This window comes from Cyanistes caeruleus, chromosome 5 (assembly GCF_971803275.1).
Source record: "Cyanistes caeruleus chromosome 5, bCyaCae1.hap1.1, whole genome shotgun sequence".
NCBI lineage: Eukaryota > Metazoa > Chordata > Aves > Passeriformes > Paridae > Cyanistes > Cyanistes caeruleus.
Genome location: NC_141705.1, coordinates 73,596,408 through 73,615,000, shown reverse-complemented (window position 1 = coordinate 73,615,000; position 18,593 = coordinate 73,596,408). Strand labels below are relative to the sequence as shown.

At 35.7% G+C, this 18,593-nt stretch overlaps 1 long non-coding RNA gene across 1 annotated transcript; it reads right to left on the bottom strand.

Moving 5' to 3' along the window:
- Positions 1 to 6,131: 6,131 nt before the first annotated feature.
- On the bottom strand, positions 6,132 to 11,935 carry LOC147653252 (uncharacterized). Its single transcript, XR_015287208.1, has 2 exons — positions 11,352 to 11,935; positions 6,132 to 9,630 (listed from the first exon to the last, which is right to left on the bottom strand). It is a non-coding gene; the product is annotated as an uncharacterized LOC147653252 (long non-coding RNA).
- Positions 11,936 to 18,593: the final 6,658 nt, after the last annotated feature.

The window sequence follows — 18,593 nt, the reverse complement described above, 5'->3', positions numbered from 1 at the left end:
TAGATAAAGGGAAAACCCATTCTTCAATCACCTGAAACAAACAAGTAAACAAGGAGAAGAGTGTGAGCCAAACCCTGCTAAGAATCATCTCTGGCTTGCTTTGGGGTGGGGGAGGCCATAGCCCACAGACCCATTTGCTGGGAGCAGGTTTGCACAGATCTCCCCCCCAGCCGAGGTGAGGGGAGGAAATTTCCGTGTGTTGTAACCTCTGCTCAGGGACAGTAAACCCGTCTTCCCTTACCCAAACTGGGTATGGAACCCCCAACCCTGGGAAGGCCACATCCATGAGACATTCACACGAGAGGCAGCTGAGGGGGTGCCTTAATCCATCAAACACCCCAGAAGTGACCCCCAGAGTCATTCCTGAGGCCTTGTACTACCGGACTGCACCTGATGCAACAAACCCAGAATCTGTTGTAAGAGACAATGGCAAACTCCACCCCCACCCAGGGAGGTGCCTGCATTTTCCTACCTGGCCTGAGCATATATTAACCCATTGGATTCTGTGCTTTTTGGGGGGACCTTCACCACCAAGCAGACCAACTGGAGAGGATCAATGGAGCATTGTTGGGACCCACAGAGTGATGATATTTTCCTTATTCTATCTCTGGCAAGCCCTTTCTGTCCCCACCCCCAGTCATTTTTTATTTCATTCTCTTTCATATTTAATATCAAATAAAACCCATACTATTGTCATATGGTCTTGTTTGCACCTTAATTTGGGCAGAGGAATTTCTAAGAACCTTAGTAATCGGATCTTGACAGGTATCCACAATTCTCTAGGAAACCTGTGCCAGGGCCTCACTACCCTCCTAGTAAAGAATTTCTTCCTAATATCTGATGTAAACCTGCCCTCTGTAATTTCTATGCCATTTCCCCTCTCCCTGTCACTACATGCCCCTCTTCCTATCCAGCTCTCTTGTAGCCCCTGAGAACACTGGAGAGTGCTATAAGGTCTCTTCAGAAAACCACATCCATATAATATCCTAATAAATTGATCTTGTCTCTACAGTCAAATGATACCCCAAAAATCTTTTTCATGAAAGTCAGAGTGAAAGTAGGTCTGAAGGAGATAAAACTTAGTTCCTCTTTTCAGCTGAAGAAGTCAGCTGAAACTTGTTTTTAAGGCTACTAAATAATTCTGAAAAATGTGATGTACAAATTTATCAACATTAATAAAAATCAAAGGAAATGGCCAGAAGTGAGACAAAGGCATCTATATATTTCCTTAGGTTTTTCTTCAAAATGCGATAACAAATGCAGTAAGGAGTTTGAGCTCCCTAATAGAAGTTGTGCTCAGATGACGAATTATTTTCACTATGGCAATTATGAATTGAAGACCTGCTGTTTCACCCATCATGTTATGATTTACTTACGAGAACAAGGAAACAGATTGTGTGCTTCAGTACACAGGCCACCCTACTTGATGAAAAAAAAAGAAAAAGGCCTTATTTCTCTGAAGATCTTCACATTTCAAAGATCTTCATATTTCAAATATGCTTGAAAGAAAGAATAGCAACTAGATATTTATTCTAATAAAACATTTCAAACAAAAACTTGTATTACAGCTATTTAATTTAATATGTTATGCATAAATTTACAGGAGTGTCTGACCCCTAAACAATTTTTCTACAGATACTTCAGACTGGATCCTGAATTACTAATTATCTGGATAAGTCTGATGAAGCATCCCATAAACCTTTAGATTTATAGTCTAGATTTCAGGCTATGGTATTTGACTAATTTTCTAATGTCATCACTCTGAGTTTTTCTCCTTGCCCAATTTTGGCTTGTATGGTAAATTATTTTATTTTTCACAAGTACTTCTGCTGGTTTAGATATCAATTCCCTCCAGGGAAAGGGCTACTCTCAGGAGACTGTTGTTTATTCTGTGAGATGCTCTTGATGTGATGTCCTTGAAAGTAGAATCAAGAACATAAATTGATTGGTGTTTACTAAGATGCATATTGTTGTCTGACATCTGTTTTGTTATCATAACTACTTGACCTCATTTTTTATGGTTCTCTTTTAGTTTAATATTTGTTATTTAGTATTTTTTTCCCTAGCTCAGAAATGTTACCGTATACAGCTTTATATCTTAGTAGTATGATTCTAATGCTTATGAAATTAGTTGTGCTTTTTCTGCTGATAAATGTGAGCCATTATCAATTAACTTTCTTGGATTGTATTTATTGCCTAATATCTATTATTTAGTAGTTCAGGCTAAATCTATGGGGAACTTTTCCTTTCTTTTCTGTTTTTTTTTAAACATACTTTTTCCACATAACTGAAATTAATACAGAATAAAATTGTGATTCAATAAGCAAGTAGTACCTTTTCTTTTTCTATTAATATAAAACAGTTATTGAATATTCTTCTAACTGTATTTATATGACTAATTAAATGATGTTATTATCTCAACAGAGATTAACTTCATAGCTGATACTCCCATCTCTTGGTATTCTCAGAAAAGTCTAGCCTTGATAAACAATCAGCAATATGAATAAATGTGTGCAGAGCTGGTGTCCCCCAATGCTAGAAAAGGAAATCCTACCTTATATTATAACCTGAGATTATAAAGTAAAAAAGTTATTTTATTCTTTCAGAAAATGTCTGATTCCTACTACAAAAAAAACCTCCACATCACCTTATTTAATCCAAAGACATGCATAAAGGTGTCGTAGTTTATAATCAGGAAAGTGTTCATTTTAAAGCTATTAAGAAGATTAAAAACATACATAAAATTACAGTTGCAGAGATGTACTTCAGAGGTCTTAGAAGCTAAAATTCTATTAGAACATTTTCAGATTTAAGTGACATTAACATGTTAGGTTGTGTTAAAATGTATTGCTAAATGCAGTTGTGCATATGCACTCCAATTCCCACTTATATGTTAAGAAAACATGGTTCAAAATACTTTTCCCCCACCCCATTCCTATTACAAAAGAGACCAGATCATCTCTGCAGCTTTTAAGAGAGAGGAGACAAAACACTGATCAGGAAAGAGAATTTCTGAGAGTTTTGGGTTCAGCTTCTGTCTGAGACCCTCATTTTGTAAATGTGAACTACAGCAGGTGAGAAGTCTCAGGAAAGTGGGCTGGCTCATTCCAGAAGCAGGATTCAGTTGCAAGGAGGAGACTCAGGAGCTGGGAGATTCATTTGGGATATCACAAATTTGAAAAAAGAATGAAAATTACGGGACAGCCATCATGGTCCAGGGAATGTGTATTAAAACTACTCTGGGTTGATATGTGGAAAGACACTTACTTTCTGTATATGTCATCTAAATGGAAAAGCAAACATCTTTGTATATTTAGGGATTTTACCAACAGTATTAATCTGAATTTATTATCTTCATTCTTCATCTAGACACTCTACATGTCCTACTAACCCATTTCTGATTTCCTGAAAATGTCTCTTAATAGTAGCTGTAGCTATAATTAGAGAAAGTAAATTCTTTAGAGGTAGAAAAAAATCATGGATGGTATTCATCTTATTTATTTATATTTGGATATCCTTTTCAGGATTAGACTCCTAAAAATTATAAAGTGACTGGAAAAATTTTCATTACAAATTGCTGAGTCAGGTGGAGGGGAAATTGTTCTAAAAATAATTTTTAAAATATTGAGAGGGAATTTTTCAAGAACAAAGTAAAATCTGTTTTGGGATTCAGCAAAAAGCAGGAATTAATAAATCTTTAACAATGAGAACAGAATTAATATACTAGAGAATTAATATACTAAAATTCACCACATGTAAAGTTTACTTACTTCCTATAGGGGTTACACATAAATATATTTTCATTTCCACAGCATTAGCCTCTGGTCTTATTGCCTTCGCTGCTTCCCAAATTTTCATTGTTTTTCAGTTGGACATTCTTTTAACCTTGCTATTGTTTTTTCACTCTATACACACTTCAAACTTGCACTCACTTCAGGAGGAAATCTTGCATATCAAGAGTGAAAAAGCAGATCTTCCAAATCCCTCTTTCAGGGAACACCTCCTTTCTTCTAGGTGTCTCTAGAAGGGATATTTTCTAGTCGTGCCTTAAGCACAAAAGTCACCTCAAGTCCTAGCTTGTTCTTTTAGGGTAGGGAGAAATTGCAAGTGACTCACAAGTTATTCTATAAAAGACTTCTGATATTTAACCTTATTTTCTCAAACCCCAATGATTTGGTGTGCCTCCCAACAGAAAAAGTCTCCCAAATGTTCTTAGGCTGAAAAACATATTTGTGACAGCTTGAAGTTTGTATTTATCTAGAGATAAAAATAAAGAAAAAAAAGTAAAGGGGATTTATAATAATTCACATTTTCTGTGTTCAAACAGTACATGTATAAATAGAACAGTTCTACTATTCAGCAGGCATTCCTTTTTGTTGGAATACACTCTCACTTTGCCAACCTCCTCCTTATTAAAATCCTTGTAGAATATGATTTCAGAGTCACACATCATCAAGGTTTAGAAAAAAGTGTTGCACCATATAACTCAAGCATAAAGTTAAAAAAAAATATGGCATTTCAAAAACTAGTGATAAGTTATTTTTTTAAATAAACTAATGACTTAATCCTTAAAACAGAAACATTCTCTAGGATCTAAAGACCTGATTCAGTTTTCATGATCTAAATGCAGGGGTGGAAATAGAAAAGGTCAAACAATATTAGCAGAATAACAGCACAGTAAATTTCAGTGTTAGATAAATGTTACTCAGCAATGTTATTTGGCTTCTTATATCTTCTATAAAGCTTTGAGAATTGCACCCAGGAGCCTGTTTTGAAGTTCTTCATATTAATGAAGTAGAGTAGAATGGAAGGCAGTATAGAAATTCAATTAATAGCGAGAAATGCTCAGGCAGAAGAAACTGGAGGAGAGAAAAAAGCTGAGGATTTGATCTCATTGAAATCTTTTTTTTTTTTTTTTACATGGCCTCTTACTGATTTCTGCCTTTAAAATAGTCTGTGTTTTTCTACTGGTTTTATTATATGATATTACTCTAATGGAGAAGAATAGAGTATCAAGAGATTAATGAGCTATTAAAAATGCATTTTAGTGAGTTATCTAGTGTAACAGACAAATACAATCCATGAATTATTTTCTTCAACACTGTATACATGAAAGACAATATTAAATTGTTAAAGATGGCAAATACCAATTCTATTTACTATTATTGATATGATAAATTGTTTATTAGGTCAGAAAAATTTTTACAAAAAAGTGATTTCTCTCAGGAACAGCTTTTACTTGGACCAGTATCCCAGTCCATCGAACATACCTGTGTCCTAAATTGTATTAAAGGTGGAGCTTTATCACAACTTTTTAGTAAAAAGAGCACAAAAACACCATTCTGAAAAGTAGAAAATATATACGTTCCTATTTTTTCTGATGTTACATACAATTGTTACATACTTAGAATAATTCTGAGGCATTTTGAAATTATATTTCAAGCATGTATAAATGTCTGTTCTAAAGATTAACTGAATGATATTTCAGTTGTTGTTTAGATATCCAGTAAAGGACTTTATATAAGTAAGCTGTTTCTCTCTGTCCTGCCAGAGTCACTGCCATTAGAAAAAATACTTAAAAACTTGCAGAAAAGGAGGATATTATTGATTGTATTATTATATATAATATATTATTATATATTGATCACCATGCAGCTACACCACTAATTCTGGATATTGTTAAAAGTGATTACAATGAATTTGTAAAGACATCATGGGTTAGTTAAACCATCAAAGGAAGAAAACTATTGTCAGGAGTCATTTCAAAACTTAAGCCTATCCTGGAAAAAAATAGACACATATGCCTACATGAACTATATAAATAAATATCAATAGCTACCAGGAAGGCTTTTCCCCTCCTCCCCTCATCAGATTCTCTTTCACAACTGTCTTTCCTATTACTTAAAATGCTAATGAGGTGAGATAAGCAAGCCATCGCTCCATGTACAGGGTAATAAAAGCGTCTCGGTCTCTAACAAGACTTTCTATATTAAAATTGCTGAATCTTTGGAAGCATATTGAATCATTATTCTCTTAAACTCCAGATGGCTACCTTCCCATTTAGGAATTTTTCTTTATCACTATTATGCCACCACACGTACTGGCAGGTAATGACTATTTACCTTTCTCTCTTTTTATTTTTTTCAACTTACATTTGTAGGATTTCCACTGGTTCTGCTGATAAAAATCTAAATCAATGTCACCTCATTTAAAAGTTACTCTAATGTTTATTGTCTCTAATTTCATCCAATGAAGATGGAAACTAATCATGAAGACTTTTTCTTGAAGAGATAACACTCCCTCAAAGTCATAATAATATTCTCTATGTAAATAATAGCATAGTTATCCCTCCTGATGTCTGTTTTTAATTCCTAACATAATTTTTGATGTACTTTCAAGCTTTATTTTGTTTTTTTTGTTTCAAGGGGAAAAAAAATAAGTTCCATGTCACATAAGTTATGTATTATTTCAGACCAGGAACTAACTCCACCACAGTCAGAATGCAATCTCTCCCGTTTTAGAGGAAAACAGCAACTTTAGCCAACCATTCCCACCTCCCACAAAATCTTTCTACTCCCAAAATAAAAGTCACAATGTGCCCTTATAGCCTCTCTCAACTGTAAGGCAGAGGTGTTATTCGACATTTCCTGGGGGAAAAAAAAACCCGCAAAAACAAACAAACAAAAAAAACGCCAAAAAAAGACAAAACAAAACAAAAAACAAAAAAACAAAGAAATTTCAGAAGGTCTTGCAATACTATGTAATAGCACCACCTGGTGACTTCAATCGTGATTACTGGAAAAAAACAATTACATTTTCAGCTGCATAGATGCAGATGCTTCTTTTTCAGCTGCTAATCTCAGCAATCTTTGTTTTAAATAAAAGAGCTAATCATCATTTGTGTAAAATGAATCCAGATAAAAACAAGATTGGAATGTTATAAAAATCACATAACGAAACTCTGTAATGTGTGTGCTCTTCCCCAAGAACCTTCTACAGGCATGTACCAAGGGACAAGACCTTTAGCAAAAAAATGGATTCTTATGCTTAATGCTATGACATTTTACTCACTTGATCTTTGAAAAGAATTCAAGTGATTTATCTGACATAAATTAAATGCACTAAAAAGATTAGTAAATAAAAATACATCAATTCAAGTATCAATCTTTCACGTCTTTCCTTGCTTTGATTCAAATGACTAAAACTCTGGGATATGTCCTTGTAATGACTTAGATGGCAACCTGCATGTGGAATTTTAAGAAGGTTCAAATGAGGGGAAGAACTGACTTAATGCTGAAGAGGTTGGCTTTGTTGCTAAAGATGTTACATTATGGGATGTTACAGGTTAAGTTCAGCAGGATGAGTATCTTTTATTATCACATATTTGTATTGCAGAAGCACCTTCATAATCAAGCCAAAGACCAGGACACATTGTGCTAGGCTGGTGAAGCCATTAGCAAGAGACAAACCTTGTCAAATTACCTTATTAAGAAGGCATTCAGAGATTTAAAATACAGGCACACATTCAGCTCCCATCTTATGCAGATATGCTACATCAAAATATATTTCTAACTTTCATTTTATCTCTTGGAAATAAATTTGAGCCAGGCTTTACAAGACAGAAATGTTGAAAATAAATGACTGCAATTAGTAAGACAGAAATACTCACTATATAAATTCCATGCTATGCAGAACCGAAAAGTAGAATTTCAGAATGACCCTGAACCTTTACTTGCCAAAATGCACAAAATATGTTTGAAGGAACAAATAATATTGGAAAGTACAAAGTGATATACGAAAGTACAAAATGATGTATGAAATATCATCAAAACAATGCCTAGTCCAGACTGTGCCTGGTTCATTCATTTTCCTTTATATTAAGTAAAAAATATATAAGACAGCACATACTTTCTGATTAAGAGAATTCAGAACTTAATTTTTAACAAGATTTGAAAGTTCACGAAAGAAAACTTTTGGTACAAGACAAGTTCTCTTTAAAATATTTGCTCTAAAAAATAGAACAGGATAAAAAAGTGTGTTAAAATCATCTGTGAACAGCTTTTATAGTATCACCTGCTAGGTTTTAACAAGACCAAAATGCTCATAGAAGAAAGACTTGAGCATAGTAATGGAAATCCTGCAAAAAGAAATTATATTCAGGTTTTTTGAAAAAAATGAAGTATTGGTAGCCATCTGTTGACTTGTAAAAACCTAGAGGTTCATAATAGCTAAAACTTCAGACCTGTAATAGCACATTCTTCTGTGGTTTTCAAAGGAAAATGTCTTTCATGATATACTTTCTTTGATTCTGAAATTTATGGAATCTTGAACATCCTATGTAGGGCTGGGAGAAGCCCAGTTTGTTGGCTTTGGTGCTTTGATTTTTTGTGAAACTTAAGACTTTAGTTTTGTGCACAGAGAAATAGAGACCTTATGAAAATGGAAAAGATGTAGGAAAAAACCACAAAGAATAGGATAAAAATTTTTAAACCAACCTATATATTTTATATGAAGCCAGGAAATATTCATGGTTGATTTTGGTATCATAGAGTGCATTCCACTTGGGGTCTATTGTATCCTGCTTAACGATGCTTGTCAACCCTGTGATACTTTGGCCAGACTGACATGGATGTCTTGGGCACCCCAGGGCACCTACCATGTCACTCACTGCTCACCTTTGCCTAAGCAACAGAATTACACTCTAAAAATACTCAAGCTAAGAAACACTTTCCTCCCAAATTCTTATAAATCGTGTTTGTTCAGACTGAACAGCCACAGGAAAATATCCATATCATTGGCAGTAGCCTGTCATGCTTCCATTAGTGGGAACATATCCACCTGAGTGGGCTATCAGTGGGCTGATATGAGTGGGCTAACGTATCAGGAGTGGGCTCCAGTGCAGTCAGAGAAATTTCAATGACAATATATATATGAGGCATTAAAAATCCACCAGGGATATCTAATCCTTAATTATTTAGTCTCTAAAGAAATGAGAATTTTTCCTGAACTAATGACATCTCTCAGCTTGTATGACGGCAACATTCAAAAAATGGGAGACAATTTTAGGCATGATCTCACAGTACACTGTGTGCAGGGTTTAACAAGCATAGGAAAACCTCTGAGCATGAGTAAAACAGTTGGGAGTATAAAATTAACACCAATAGCAAGAAAAGTTGATATTTAAGATATATATGAAATATAAAGACATTTTAATCTAGAATAATTTACATTAGAGTAAGGAAAATCAGAAACATAATATGGCAACACTAATAACAGATAACATGCAAGTTTTCATATCATTAATTTTTCACAGATAAATATAAGAAGCATCAGCTACAGTGCATGAGATCCATGGTACTACCATGTAATCAGTACTCACTGAATTTTATATCCTCTAGTGTGAGAGCAGAAGGGATGACCCATTGAAAGTCTAGTGTTGGGATCCTCTACTAAGTTCCTTATTCAGAAAGCACAATGAAAAACTGCTGAGAATCCTCAACTGCTGAAGGCAGGGGCTGTTAGCTTTGTAATGGAGCTGGAATAGGTTAGGGTAGAGAGGTCTTCTTGCAGATCTTTGCTCTGACCATGGGGCTGGTTTGGGAGTCATTGCCATCTGTGAAGCTTCTGATTCTGCAGATAAATTAAAATGTTTCACAATAAAACATAAAGGGAATAGCAATATGAACAGTAATAGGTGTAACAGTGAGGCCAGTATTAATAGACCAAAACAAAGGCAGTGATTGCTGCTCTTTTCATTCATGAAATGATGAAAAACTGTGAAAGACTGCTTAAATTCAATGGTGTACAGACTCACTTCTTTTAGTGAGTGGCACTCGAACAGTCAACAACTGAGGGACAAAGCTCCATGAGGAAAATCTCACCTGCATTTTATAGGGACTTTTCCCAGTTTCAGGCTACAGCTAATGCAAGTACAATATTTTTTCTGTATTTTTTTTTTTTTAAGGAAGATGATGTGTTGAATTAGTTGAATTTTACTGATGAAATCAGGGAGATTTAACCCTGATTGATTTCCTGTCAATTCAAATCACTTCATGAGTGTCTCAGAGACAAGTATATGGGCTTTTGTCTGCTGCTGTAGAGTTGGCAGCCTCATCTTGCACTACCCTTCTATGCTGTGGGACTACATACTGCTCCTCTGAGGGGCTCCAAATAGGATCTTGTTCTTTATTCTCTAAGACTACCAGGGACAAGCATTGATGGAAAAAATGTAAGAGTCTGTGAATGCATTTTTTATATTACTTGTCTCAAACAATTTTCCATTTTAAAAACTTCAGTTGTTATTTATTTCTGTCAAATAAAAATGCCAGGATATGTAAGTACCAAAGACTTTTTGTATAAATAGCTTTATCAAACAACAAGCTGTAAATTAAGAGAACCCTTCAAGGAAGCAAAAATACATTTCAAGTTCAAAAACACTTGCTCATTGCAAAATATAATTTACTACTAACCTAGAGCATGCCATTCTTACTTCCTTTCCAGACTTATGGACTGGAGGGTTTTTGTTCTCAGTACAATTTTGGTTCTGAAGTTGTACTTTATGCTTCTAAGGTACTTCTTTCATTATTTTTCAAAGTTCATGTTATAATGTTTTCACAAAATTGCATGATGGGGTTTTGTGGTGTTTATTTTACCATCAGAATAAAAATCAATCGGGACCTGAAAATCTTAACATCACTCAGGTGCATTACACAACATTTTCTAGATAACTGACAATTTCTATTTTACCTTGAGACTATATTTTAGAAATAATCTAGGTCTTGAAGCGTTTAAAAAGTTCCAACAAAATTCTGGTTTCTTCTGGACTAGTCTTTCTTACTGTGGATAAATAATTGTTGATTTCTGCTTTTAATGTAGCTAGTGCCATCTCCCAAAAAGTAACTTATCCAGACCTTGCTAAGTCTTTCATTACTGTGCCTTCCATCCCTTGATTGTCAGAAACTTCTTCAAGAAATTTCCACCCAAAAGGATGTCAATATATGTATTTGTTGATCAAGGCTAAATATAACCCTTTGAAATAATAAACAGATTTGAACAAAAGCATTAAGACCGTTTTCTTTTTGTCACCAGACTTTAAAAGTTTCTCCTATAATTCTCTTTTTAATTTTGCAATCTCATTTCAAGACTGCAGATGTTGGTCCTTCATGAACCCTTTAGTAATTTTCTTATCTGTCATGTACAATAAAATATCTTTATCTCTTGTTTTCCACATGACAAGCCCCTCTTTGTACTCCTAAAGGCTGTCAGGGCTAACTACATCTTATTTCATTAAATATCTATAAGATGATTACTCACATACACTAATATACATAAATACAAAATATCTCACTTACTTTTATAACTATCCCTGTACACAAAAATGACGGCTTATAATTTTTTTTAAGATACTTGGGTTTTGATCATTGTGCTTGTTTTGCATTGATTGGTATTTGGGGAAGAATTAAGAAACCATCCAAGGAAGTGATTTCTCTGAGAGAAGCTCCTGGGAGCTTCCTCTGTGCCTAGAACAGACCAATAGCTGGCTAGTTCTGAGAATTGACAACATTTTGCACCATTTAGAAATTAGATCTGCCTCTGTGATATCCACATTTTAAAAACCACAAGCCTGGAAACTCTCTTTCTTTGCTTCTGGCCTCAGACAGTAGCAGAACCCTGGTGTCTCCGGCCCTGTTACCCCACAGCCTGTGTGGCCTGGGGGAGGCCCGGCCAGGCCCCAGTAGCTCCGGGGCCGGGGATGGAGGCTGTGGCCCCCCCCAGGCTGGGCCGGGTCACAGCTGCTGATATCTCATTGTCACTAAACCCCCCCAGCCCGCACCAACAGCTCCCGGCCAAGCCAGGACTGCCCCCTTGCAGCGGCTGCCAGGCAGAGGGAGGGGCCCAGCGTGGCCTGAAATCCAACACTGTGACTGCTGTGGCCACTGGGCGAGATATTAACCCTTCCACTACACAGATGAGACCTTCAGACCCTGTCCCTCTCTCCAGGGAGAGAAAAATTATGACGACACGTAAAAACACAACATGAAAACACCAAGGTCAGTAAAGAAAGAGTCAAGCCTTAGATAGAAGATAGAAGAAAATCCTCAGATAGAAGGAAAATGAAAAAATGCCTAATGGGGCTGAAATATTCTTTTGATAAGGCCATGAAGGTAGACAATGATATACTAAAACATCCCCTTTAATTCATGAGAGTATGGGGAGATGCTCAAACTGTAGATGTGAGCAGAGGTATCCATTGATGAAGCCAAGCAGATGTTGGAGCAGATGTGATCCCATGAGAAGCTTGAACAGAGAGAGAGAGATGAGAATGATAAAGACTCTTTGCACCCAGGGAGGGGAGAAGAAAACCTCTGTTCCCAGAGATGATCACAGAGACAGATGAAGAGAATATTTGCCTTTGAACAACTCAGCATTAAAATAATACCCCATAAGTTCATGGCCCATGGACACACCTCTAGGAGGGCTGTGAAAATGGGAGGAATTTCATGATGGCAAAACTTTTCCCAAAAAGCTGCTATTCATAAAAATGAAAAGCCACGGGAGAAGTTTCATTTAGAAAAGCCTCCATGGCATGGCAAGAGAAAATTCCTCTCCCTAGTAGAAGTGATAAAATGCTATTGTATAGTTGGTACTGCTTTAACATCCCAGGTTTTGTCTCTACCTTGTCAGCTGGGAAAGGAAAGCGGTTGGGCAGGGAGAGGAAAGGTGTTCTGGAGGTTTTATTCTGATGTTTACTATTCTTGTAGTCCTGTTAATAAAGTTTCTTTATACTTTTTAAGTTTTAAGCCTGTTTTGCCCTTCTTCTAATCCATATCTCACAGCAAAAAATGAGTAAATGCACTAATTAGCCAGCTCTAAACCCACCACACTATTTAGTATGTTGGTTGAGAAACTGAAATTGGTGAATCTAAACCACTACAATCATATTGTCTAATTGTATCTATATTACCAAAGAATATAGTTCAGCTGGTACATACTTAATTTTATTCATTGTGCCATCAATTTCAGTGTGATGAATAAACATTACCTGTAATTAATTATATATTTATATTCTTAAATCAGTGTGGAAGGTGCATATAATGGGGCTAAGAATAGGATAAAGTTAGATCAAAGGATCTAACTGGAAACACATTCTTGGAGGAAGATTTCCTGTTAAAATCCCTATGGTGAATGAACTTAAGGTAGGTTTATATCTATTTTATTGTAGTAATTTTTGATCAAAATCTCATGGAAGAGTACCATAAATCTCAAATGGTTTGCAGAAGTTACCATCGATATTTGTGTTGCGACAAGATCATAAAAGAATCCTAACAAATGTGTTAAACATAATTCACCTCTCCAAACCATGACAGATATTAATCACACTTATTTCCTTTACTTATTAAACCTCATGCTTTCCAACAATTCAAGTTATCTGTCTAATCTTTATCAAGATGATCATGTTCAAGCTTTTCTAGTGTATGTTAGCACAACAGTGCTTTTGCTTTCTCCTCTGGAATTTTCCTCTGTGTTTCAAGTTTTGATAACTATCTAATTGATGTTCAATGGTTTTAATCCACTTGGAAACAGTGTGCCTATGCACAAAGATTTAAAATTGTAAGATAAAATCATTTAAAGTTACCAATGGAATACAATGAAAACTTGAAATTATGGTTGTAAATTTGAAATCCAACTTAAGTGTGAAGAAAAGATAAATTCTCTTAATGAGTTTCAGACAACGTATGAACCAACCTTTTGATATGCATATGGCATATAACCTGTATCAGATTTTTAACTATCTGCTTTTTTATTTTCCTGTTATGCTAATATTTATTTACTGCTTTTTGCTTTTATTTGGGAAATACTGAACTTCACATTATGAAAGATCAGTGCAAATATATATTAAAATTTGACAAGGTTTTTGCCCAGTATAAGGACAAAAGTATTCGCTTTAAATTTTTGGTATATGTTTAATTTTATATATACTGTGTTTATATTGTTGCATATTTTCTTATAATATCTCATTCCACATTTTATTTTTATTCATACATCAACAAGAAAAATGCAATAAAATTTTCATGCAATAAAAATAAACACAAATCCTAGCCCATAACTTGAAACAAATCCAAACTGAACCCTAAAAACTTTCAAGAAAACAAGAAAATCAAAAGACCTACCTTTTGTCAGCCAATTTCCATTTTGCACATATATACTCCCTGATCCAAACTGAGATTGGAAGCAAAAGTGTTGAAATATATAGTGAATAGTCATCTAACCTAACCCAGTTCTAACAGCTAACTAGTAACCAACAAGAGGAAGAAGAGGAAAAATACTAAAAAAAGTAAAACCTACAACCAGTACAGAATGAAAAATCTCCATCCATCTTCTTAAGTATTTTGTGAATGACAGCGTTCATCTTTTCATCATATCCACAAATAGTAAAATAGCAAGTCTGTAAGAGATGAGATAGATGCACAAGCGGATGCTCTTGCAGTACCCTGTACTGATTGTCTGAACTGAGCTGAACTGAAAGCTGCCCCAAATCTTATAATATATTTAAATACTTTTCCACTGTGATTTTGCCTTTTCACACTATCTGAATCAACTTAAATTATCTCATGACAGGGGAGAAAAATTACATTCTCAAGACCATTCAGGACTTGTCCCATTTGGGACTCTCTGCTCACCACAAATTTTAATCACATGGAATCTTGTTAACATCTAACCCTGTTAATTATCTACTCTTCCTGAAAGCAAGAAGAGTAGATGGTAAAATTGTTCTGGAGTGCAGCATGTTCAAAGCAATTTAAAGAGCACAACTTAGACGGAAACTCTTAAAGGGCAGAGGAGTCAGGAAAAAGGGGTAATGTATTGGATTTGCATAACCAAATTTTGGTAGCAGTGGGGCTACAGGGATGACTTCTGTGAGAAGCTGTTGGAAGCTTCCTCCATGTCTAACAGAGCCAATCCCTGGCATCTCCAAGAAGGTGCCTCTACTGGTAAAGGCTGAGCCAGTCAGAAATAGTGATAATGCCTCTGTGGTAACATGTTTAAGGGGGAAAAAACAGTTATTGCACAGCTGTAATTCAGACCAGAGAAGAGTGAGGTGAAAATATGTGAAAGAAACAACTCTGCAGACACCGAGCTTAGTGGAGAAGGAAGTGGAGGAGGTGCTCCAGGTGCAGGAGCAGAGCTTGCCCTGCAGTCCCTGGTGCAGCCCATGGTGAAGCAGCTGTATCTCTGCTGACCATGGAGATCCACAGGGATGCAGAGAGCAAACCTCAGTCTGTGGAGGAGACCCAAACTGGAGCAGGTTGATGCCTCAGAGGAGGCTGTGGGCCAATAGGAAGCCCATGCTGGAAAAAGTTTCTGAGTTTCTGACAGTGTCCTGCAGAGCCCTGGAGAGAGGAGCCCACATTAGAGAATGTCCCCTAGAAGAATTGGTGACCATGTGGAGGACCCACACTGGAGTAGGCTGTGTCTGCAGAAGGACTGCACCCCATGGAAAGGGGGATGAGTTGAAGAAGGTTGTGAAAATCTGTAGCCTGTGGGATGGACTCATGCTGGAGAAGCTCATACAGAACACTCTCCTGTGGGAGGGACCCCATGATGGAGAGAGGAGGTAGAGTTTGGAAGTAGGACGGGGTTGGGAGAAAGTTTTTTTTAAGATTTATTTTACTTCTCATTATCGTGTTTGCATTTTGATTGGTAATAAATTCAATTAATTTCCCCAAATTGAGTGTTTTTCCATGACACTGATCATAGCCAGTGATCTCTCTTGGTCCTTTTCTGACCCCTTTGTTATCTTTTCTCTCCTCTATCTAGTTGCAGAGGGAGCAGGACGTTGGCTTTGATGGGTGCCTGGAATCCAGCCAGGCAACCCACCACAGCTAGAAAAAATGAGTAGAGAAAGATTGTAAGTGGCCTTCAGGTCACTTCATGTTTTTTAGAATAGCTGAGAGCTACATGTCCTCCCAGTTTCACTGATAATATTCTATTTTTAATGGAATTAAAGTAGGCATAATAGGAAGGTGGGGCAAGAGAAGATGTTTGTCAGATTATTTTCTTTGAGATAGCCAAGACCTTTTCTAAATGGAGAAATTACTGAAATATATTGTAAAGGTCTGATATTGAATTGCATTAAGTATCCCTAACAACCTTCCTACCTAGATGCTCTTAATCTGCACACAGGTAAAATCAGAGTATTACATGGTGCATGCCCATGGCTTGGAGACATGGCTGAAGCCCTTCTGAGGAGGAAGGGAGAAGGACCACATTTGACCTTTGGGGAGGCAGAACACCACTGTGTCACAAACGCCTCTGCTGCAGCCCTCCCTCCTGGCACAGCCCCATCTGGTAGCATGATGCAAAAATGTTTTAAATTGTGTAAGAATATTAAAATTATTTATTTATTTGCAATATGTGTAATTATTGAATTAATTATTAAAACTTTTGCATTATTTATTTATTTAAAAATAAATAACCTTACTTGTCTTACTTGTATTAGTCACACACAAAATTCAGAAATACTATTGATGTGAAAGAACTGCACACCAAAAAAAGTTAGTAAAGAATAGTTATTTCAGCCATATTTACTCACTAGAACAAAATCTGCAAAGTTGAGACAAGTAATTAGAAAATAAAACATATAAATTTACAAGCTCTCAGAATATGAATAAACTAATATCTAAACCATAATGGACAAACTTATTTACTAAAAGTTAAATGACTCAGAAAATAAACAACCTATATGTAATACACAGTACAGAAAGAAATACACACTTTCACAAGCTGAATTCACTTAATGAGAAATGACTATGAGTTTGGAAGACACAGGAAAGAAAGAGAGCAGTTATTGGGTGTTCAAGGTATTACCTGTCAGCTAAAAGCAAAATAAACTTGCTTTGGGAACATTTCTAAATTAATGAAGTGAGCTTTGTAGTTTATTTAAATATAAAAAATTAAAATTTATAAAAAAATCTAGTTTCTTCCTCAAACCCATCTGCAATATAATTAAATTCTGTGGTCACACACGCAGATTCTGTAAAAAAAAGTACAGATGGTGGTTTATTACAAAATAGCATAGGACGCTTAGAATAGATGATACATTTGGTCATTTTTGCACATAAACTCCCTGATTAAGTATGAAAAATGTGAACATTTGTTTGTCTTGGAAAAACTGCTATTACTTGTCAAGCATGACCAATTAGGTATTACTAAACTGTTATCCATATAATTAAGAAAAACAGCCATCTGTAGTCAGAAATTTGCATCTCTGGTTTCTGTGTATTTGGTTCATGGCTGTTTCCCCACAACCACCACTCCCCGGCTTATAAATGTGATTTTTCTGGTTTGTTTTACTTATAAAATAGTAACAGAAAAAACACAGAGATTGCTGATTGCAACAGGTCTTTGAAAAATTCCTTAATTCTTCCTTCTTCCTTTCTTGTGTCTTGTTTTTGTTTTCTCTCCTTTTAGCAACAGATGTAAGCTGGAAATAAGGACAGAAAATGAGGCAGGTTCTAAGAAATATTTAAATTTTTCATCTTCTGCTGCATTTAATGGATGTCCAAGATGCAGATAACAAGAAAAAAAATGAAAGCTTTTATTTTTTCTCTCTGTTGTTTAATAGTTTGAGATTTTAAATTGAGAAAAAAAGAAATGCCATTTACTTCTGGATTCTGTATGGTTAAAGCAAAACTTTGTCATAGAAATATAGCAAGCAAGACTAATTGCAGCTTAGGTTGATATGACAGTGTTTGCAGAAAGCAGGAAGGGTCAATAAAAATGTTTTAACATGGTATTCACAAGGAATGGACTGAGGATGTTCTCCCAGTATACCATTTTACCAGCTCACAATTTCTCTCTGAACCAGTTATAGTGCTAGATAGCTTTGATGCCTTTTTTATTTATGCTTATGCTCAAAGAGCTGAGAGATGTAGAGAAGTATTGAGAGACCGCCAGCTATTCACAACCCTTCACAGAAGTAAAAGTGAACGTCGTTTATTTCTATCTTTAGCACACCTTTTATAGGGTTCTACAGGGTCTGCAGGCAGAGCAAGCTACTATTGGCTAACACACACAAGTTTACATTTTTTCTCCTGAACACAAGGATATTCCAACTTATTCCAAAGGCTGGTTTGTGCAGACAGGCCTTTACTAATATATAAAATATTCTCTACATAGAAGGCCTTCTGATGAAAACAAATACCAGAGACTATGCCTTGCATGCAGAAAAAAATATGTATTCAAGATAGCATTCCTGAGTTTTGAATGTTTCTTGCTGAAATCCATGCACTGTTTTCAATTACTTTCTTCATTTGTCACACAGGACTGCTGCATACATTGGCATGCAATATGCATTTTGACTTTATCATCAGTATTGTGCAGTTTAAAGTGAAGAATAAAAGCAGCAAGATTGTATGGCATGCCTAAAATATCTCCTTAAGAGAAAAAAGTTACAGTCACTGTATAGCATCAGAACATGGCAATTTTGTCATGCATTGTCAAAAACAATATTGATAACACCATTCTCTCCAGGATTCTTCTAAATAGTGTAAGAAAAGGTCTCAAATTCCTGTGCTTCATTAGCACAGAAA